We start from the raw sequence: 7,176 nt of genomic DNA, 5'->3' as shown, positions 1-7,176 counted from the left end.
CAAGGAGTAATTGTGGATTGATGCCTGACCAATAATGCATATTTTTCTTATTGACGAAGCCATTCACAGAAATAAACCTCATCGCTGAAGATGATTTTTCGATGAAATTCCGGATCATTTTCAAGTTGTTGCTTAGTCCACTTCACGAACATAAGACGATTCTGGTGATCAAGCGGCTTCAGTTCCTGTGTCAATTTGAACTTGTAAGGATGTAAGCCGAGATCCTTTCCCAAAATTCGCCAAATTCGACGTCACAAAGATAACCAACGCTTGAGAATGACGTATGAGAGATTAATTGGGGTCTTCCTCAAATGATGCGCTGGCGGCAGTAATATTCTCGACAATACAGGCATTTCTTTGTCTCACTGGGGTGAGAACATTAAAATTTTTTCATTAGACGCTCAATTGTTGATCTGCCAAGATGGTTATGACGACCATAAATTGGACGTAGCTCTCTTAAAGGCGAGGCCACTGATTCCGAATTTCGGTAGTAAATTTTAATAAATTCAATTCGTTTTTCAATCTTATATTATTACATGATGAAATGGCAAATCTTACTGAAGAGAATGTCAAAAGAGCGGGAAAAATATGGCGTCGTTTGCTGTCCCTACCGGTCTACTTTTGTTGCGTCCCTATTGGATAAACCCGTTACATGATCTAACATCGCTGTTCATAGGGTCCAGGACAGATTTCTGTGGTCACTTTTGTAACATTTTTTTGAAATCGGAATCTTCATGTTTCTTTGTACAGTCAAACTGGTTGTTAGATAGGTGAATGGCTCTATGAACTACTAGCTGCGGAAACAGTTTTTCTTGCGGCATTTATTGGTAGTCAGTAACGAATTGCTAGTAAACTTGGTTTCGGGAGGGAAATTGCTTAAGTATATACAATTAGAAGCAAGACGAAAGTAATTTGATTCTGTAGCATCTGGTTTCATATTATGACTTGATATTGCTTGATGATTTCAGGAACTCATAAGTTCGTTCCAAAAACTTCTCAAACCGTGTTAGTTCTGATTTCCCATTCACATAAAGAAAACGATGTGCGCTAAAAACAAACAAATCAAGACATCAATTTCCACAAATCATTCACTTTGGCAAGGCTAAACACCTACGCACGCTTGCAGGGTGCCTTATTAAAGAGGGCCGTATCGCTACTACCTTGATGTAAACGCTGCTGCCAAGCTCAGAGCCATCGTCGTCTAATACCAGTTTACTGCTGGCTAACTTTGCGCTCGACTGCTTACTTGCCCGCATGTGCTTTGACGATTTGACGATTTGACTGTCAGACTGACTCGCTGGCTGCCTAACGGCATTACATGTCTGCCTATATCTCGCTGCGCCGCTGTCTGTCAGCTGGTCAACAAGCGGAGCGGAAGCATCGTTCACTTTATTTTCATGACGCGCACACTGCTGCCGCCGTCGTTGCTACTGGTGCTGATGCCTTTGTGGCTGATGGTAATGCGTCCACAAGTCACGAGTACCATCCGCGTGGCTTTGGCGTCACCAGCCATTGACAAACGGCGTCGTTTTCGTTTTTGGCTTACTTTGAAATTTTTTTTGGTGCTTTTGATTTGCGCGATTTTCTATTTGTTCGGAGGCTATGGTTACTCTACTGCCACTGCTGTCGATCGACGCCCACTCTATTACCCATTCCATGGCTGTTTGTTTTTTGGCGCGCATTGTGTAGATGCGGTCGTTGTGACGACGTACGAGCCGGCCCTCGTTTGCGGCGTCTGCGATTGCGCGTTTTCCACTTTTATGCACCTCGGCAGCGGAGCGAAATAATCGTGTCGTCGGTTGGCGTTAGCTTGTTTTCACTGTTTGCTGGTGAGTGCTTGTTTGCCATTGTTTATGTCGCCTTTTCCTCACGTTTTTTTTTTTCGTTCATTTTCGTTGACTTCTTTTCTGTGTTTTGTGCGGCACAAAAGCTTCCACGGCTTGCATGGCTGTAACTATTGTAGTTGGTTGAAGACCAAGTCCAACGGCCAACGTACATATTACGTCAAAAAGTGTTATTTTACTGCTCTTTATGTTGGCTTCCATCAAATGCTTGGCTGGCTTTTTACGTTTCTGATTTCAATTCGTCATTATCGGCTGTTCGTTTGTTAACCGCGGCTGCTGCGAATTAGTGGCTAGATTTTATCCGATAAACTCTTTTGAGCTTCGTTCGTTTGGCATTTTGATTGGTGGAAGTTTGGAAAAAATAAGTGCTATAAATTTGGAGGAAGCTAATAATTTTCGTGGCTGACCTATGCAAGAAAATTTCAAAAGCATTCGTATTTAGCGAAATTCCTCGTTTATGGCTTCTAGTGTATGAATATGTATTTATACGTCGTTGGTTCTCAGAGGTTACCTACTTTAGTTGTATTTTAGATCAGTTAACAGCCGTTAGCATATGAACATCAACCTTGACTTAAGGAGCGTTGATACAGTTATCCCATAATTAACTGACTGGAGAGATCAGGAATATAATGAAACTTTCTTGGTACTGAGGATATCGTATCGATTTGAAAACGGTATTGACAGTTCATAACTGAAATTCTTAGCATATGTAACAGAAAGTTGATCAAATGAAGGAAGAATGCGACTTTAGATATTGATCCTATAAACGTACCAACTTTGGCCACTCCTGAAAAATGTTTCACCTTTTGGCATCATACTCAGAATATCTGTAGAGCCGATGAATTTGGTCTTCTCTTAGTCATTGTAGAAGCTTAGTAGCTTCTCAGACTTGGACCAAGTATATTATCTATATATTAATATATTGTTGTTATTATTTGCCATTTTGAAAGTAATTCCTTAACGTTACCGACACAGAAACTCCCACCCCATTCGACGAAAGACTTGGACAGTCGATTTTCACAAGCAGAGAAGCTGTTGAGACGAATGAAAAGTAAAATCATTCGCTAAAGGTAGGTAAAGTAGTAAACACTTGATGCCAGATCTAAACTATAAGGTGATACATAAGAACCAAGTTTTGGGGGCTTGTCTATTGATGTTTTGATGAAACACAATTCGTTTCTTATTGGTCACTGGTCGAATGCTTACTTCTGATGGCCCAATTGTCGCCAGCACAGGTCCGATTTAAGAGTTTGGTCGTCGGTGAGGAGCTCACCCTGCAACCAAACACACAGTAAACCCTTTCGGACCCACTGTGATTTGAAGACGACTGCTTTCGTTTGACGCTGTCATTAATGAACCAATTTTCTTCACTAGTAACTAGCCGCTGCAGGATTGGATGGAGTTGCTACCCATACATCGATGATCGTTTAGTGTTCAGTTTTATTTAAATGGTACCAAATGATTTTCTGAGAAATGTTTAGCTCCTAGGCAATCGGAATAGTGCTTACATGATGAACGGACTCGACGATTTCCATTATATTTTCGATGCTTTCGACAGTTGGCCTTTCAAATCGTGGAACATCTTTGACATAATCAAAGAAAATTTTAACATATTTCTACTAGTTTCTCTTTACTGGTGTTCAGTTTTTACATGTGTTCAAATAAAGTATGTGTACGAAAAAAATTGGTCGCACCAAAATCGTTATAAAATTTGTATTTAGTTCAATTTAAAAAAAAATGATTGTACAACTTAAAGTTTGCAAATAGGTTTATACGAATAAAAAAACAAAAATTATAGTCAGCTTGGTTTGTAGTAGGAGAATAATCGCAATTTTGATCTGAGCGCTTGTGTTCTTTGCTATGTAGGTAAGACTGTCCTTGTCTCCTTAGGCCTTTAATTACTATGCCAAATATTGCGGAATCTGTCAACCATGCCTCGTTCTGGCCGACTTTCGATCTCTTCCAATTATGAAAATATTAAATAAGCTAAGGATATTTGAAAATCGTCAGGCAAATGTTAAAGCTAGAGAGCGCGACATTTTTCGCGAGTCCATTCGAAGGACTTTGGTGGATATATTGGGTATGAAACGCGTTCTTGCTCGACTCGTCCCGATAGAGCTGAATGTTTTTCAATAAGAGTACAGTAAACAGGTCTCTTTGGGCATGCTTGATCGTGCGAATTCCGATCCCACATTCATGGAGAGCATTATAACTGCCGAAGAGATATGGGATTATAAGTTTCACTTGCAAATAAGTCAACAATCAACAGAACGGAGAAAAAAACGTGCCGAATTCAAAAAAAAAAACACGCCAATCTCGCTAAAAAATCAAGGTGATACAAGGTCATACAAGTATTTTTCCAATATTCGTGGTTTACGGCATCATGAATTTGTTCCGGAAGGACAGACGGTGAATAAGAAGTTCTATTTGCCCATATTGAGGCGTTAGCGTGAGAATATTCTTCGAAATCTGTCGAAATTGTGGAAGAACAATTTAGGGATTTTACATGATGATATTGCACCAGATTTGGTTCGACGAAGAGATAAAACAAAATTTGCAAAAGAACTGCCATCCAAAAAAGTGATTATGAAAAGTGTTTCGAGGACTGCAAACATCGTTGGCGTTTTATTTACAACTTTTATGTACTTTTTGTGACAATGTAAAATAAATACAAATTAGAGTCGCTCAGAGCCGAAATCGCATACGGAAACTATTTGAAGCCATATTCAATATATTCGTTATCGTCATTGTTTCTGCTTCTTCAAATGAAGTCGGTTTCGCGATTTAAGTGTTCCAGTAATGTTATTTAAGAGTCGTTGTTGATAGTTTTAACCTTTTAATTTTTTTAATTATTCCATTGCGTTCATCGCGTGGTTGTCAATTGGATTGTGGAGTGAAATGTCTCCTTTAACCATCTGTGCTTCATTGGATTTACATATTAAGATGGAATACCTCGAGCTCCAAACGTAGCTTAGGATCATCAATTCTTCGTGTTTGCTTGGTCGATTGTGAGAGTTTCTGCTGGCACAGCACGTTGCGAAACGAACTTTTACAAAATTTATTATTCTGCCTACAAACTATTTGATCATACTTCATTACCCAATACAAATCTTTACTTGAAATCAATAATGTCTGCCTTTGGCAAAATTTGGTATGAAATTATATTTATGTAAGCAAGTGCTATGAGATCATGCAGTGTAATGTAATTTCTTAATTAATATTTAATTAACGATAGTAACACTAATTTAATTATTATTATGTATTTTTCAATTTACAGCTAATGCATTACTGCAGTTGACAACAAAACCAGATATTTTCATTGTAACCTGCAGATGTTGGGAAATATTTCATGTCATAACTTATTTTCATCACTGAAAGTAAATTGAAATCCACGTCAGATTAGCAGTGGGAGACGGACGAGTACAACTTCAACACACATACATACAAACAAGTATTATATAGACACGTATTACAAAGAAGACAAGCAACATTTGTTCGTATACTAGATTATAATTGAATGCAGATTCTAGACAAGTTTGGTAAGTGTAACTAAATCCGTATTATGTATTTCTATATATGCATATAACTAATATATGTAGTTATTTAAATAGTCGTGTTTATACATACATATTAAATTAGTTAAGCATTTATAGAGTTACAGTTGTTCATTTCAACTGACTGTCATTTCGAATTGTGGTCATGCATATATTTATACTGGCATCATATGATTATATTTATAGTAAAATTGGTTATAGTTGGCAAATCGATATATTTTTGTTCTTGGAAGTAATCTGTCCGTATGCACTTTAAAGAGGCACAATCGGAATCCAAAAAAAAACTATTTATAGAGTTGCCACAATAAAAGTGAAACCAATATGTTTCAAAATAGCACAGCTTATCTTATTCCACCTATCATCTATCATTCCATCTGCAATAGGCCCCTTTCACCTGAATAGCTGACTGATATTAACAGCTCAATTCGAAAGTCCCCGGCGTGTTACATAGATTGCGCTACTAGAATTGAATTCTAGGAAAATAAACCATCATGGATTGGTAAGCTAAGCTTAAAGGCGGTGAACGCAGTGGACGCCCAAAAGTGGTTGTTACCGACGACATCAGAAAAGTCCACAAAATAATTTCGGATGGCGGTAAAGTGAAGTTGTTCAAGATAGCAGGCATTCGAAATAAACATATAAACTGAATGTGTATATCGTATCATTCACGAATATTTTTCTATGAGAAACTTCTATGCAAAATGATTGCCGCGCGAGCTTACTTTTGACCGAAAACAACGACGAGTTGATGGTTCGCAGCAGTGTTTGGAGATGATGTTTTTGCGTCAATATGTGACAATGAATGAAACATGTCTACATCATTTCACTTCAAAGAAACATCGACAGTCATCGGGATGGACTACACAAGATGAACCCGCTAGCGTCAGCTGGCAAGGTTATGGTTATGTCTTTTTGGGATGCAAATATAATAATTTTTATTGACTGTTCTCAGAAAAGAAGAACCACCAACAGCGACTATTACATATACTTAATGGACAGTTTGAAGGAAAAAAACGACCGAGTTAGATGAGAAAAGAAAGTTCTGTTTCACTAAGCCAATGTACCGTTTCTCAAGTCAGTGAAAACGATAGCAACCCTATTTTCCGGATATGGCCTCAGCGACTATATCCTGTTCTCAGGATTCAAAACAATGCACGCTGGGCAAAAATTTTCGCCGAATAAAGATGTAATCGCCGAAACTGAGGAATTATTTGAAGCAAAAAACAAAACATGTAGCAAAAATGGTAACGAAAAGTTGAAGGGTCGCTATAATCAGTGTATCACCTTTGAAGGGTACCATGTCAAATAAAAAAACAAAAAAAGAAAAGTGCATTGGGAATATAGAAAACACCGTTGAATATCAGTAATTGTTCAAAAAGAATTTTTGGACGTTCGAGGGACGATAAGCGAAAGCCAAAATCGCTGGTAAAATGACCATACAGGAATACAATAGAGGTTTTAAAGCTTCAGATTAGGATTAATGTTAGTTCAACACCTAAAATTTTGGTAGTCCATGTCTCTCTGTTTGAAAATGAGCATGGAAGCCAAAATTTCTGGGTAAATTCAAATCTTTGTGGCGATGTAGATGCAGAATCGTTGCTTCTATAGTACTCGGTTATTTATAGTAGAGCACATAAAGTTTAATTAACTAACGTAAAACTTAAATCTTCTGTCTATTTTCGTTTACAAAGATAGTGCACCCTTAATGATAGATAAAGAGAATATGATGACAATTTCGAAACAGTACTTCTTTTGGAGTCGTCATGATCGTAAGAAAA

The 7,176-nt window shown here is 37.8% G+C and overlaps 1 protein-coding gene across 1 annotated transcript in view; it reads left to right on the top strand.

Annotated features, from left to right (window-relative positions):
- The first annotated feature begins 5,124 nt into the window (after positions 1-5,124).
- LOC120768600 (dual oxidase maturation factor 1) overlaps positions 5,125-7,176 on the top strand; it is a 51,114-nt gene continuing 49,062 nt past the window's right edge. The window contains exon 1 of the mRNA XM_040095362.1: positions 5,125-5,383. The gene's annotated coding sequence lies outside the window, so the exon portion shown is untranslated. The remainder of the gene's footprint in view (positions 5,384-7,176) is intronic.

Source organism: Bactrocera tryoni, chromosome 2, assembly GCF_016617805.1.
Source record: "Bactrocera tryoni isolate S06 chromosome 2, CSIRO_BtryS06_freeze2, whole genome shotgun sequence".
Lineage (NCBI taxonomy): Eukaryota > Metazoa > Arthropoda > Insecta > Diptera > Tephritidae > Bactrocera > Bactrocera tryoni.
This window is presented reverse-complemented; position numbering and strand designations above follow the sequence as displayed.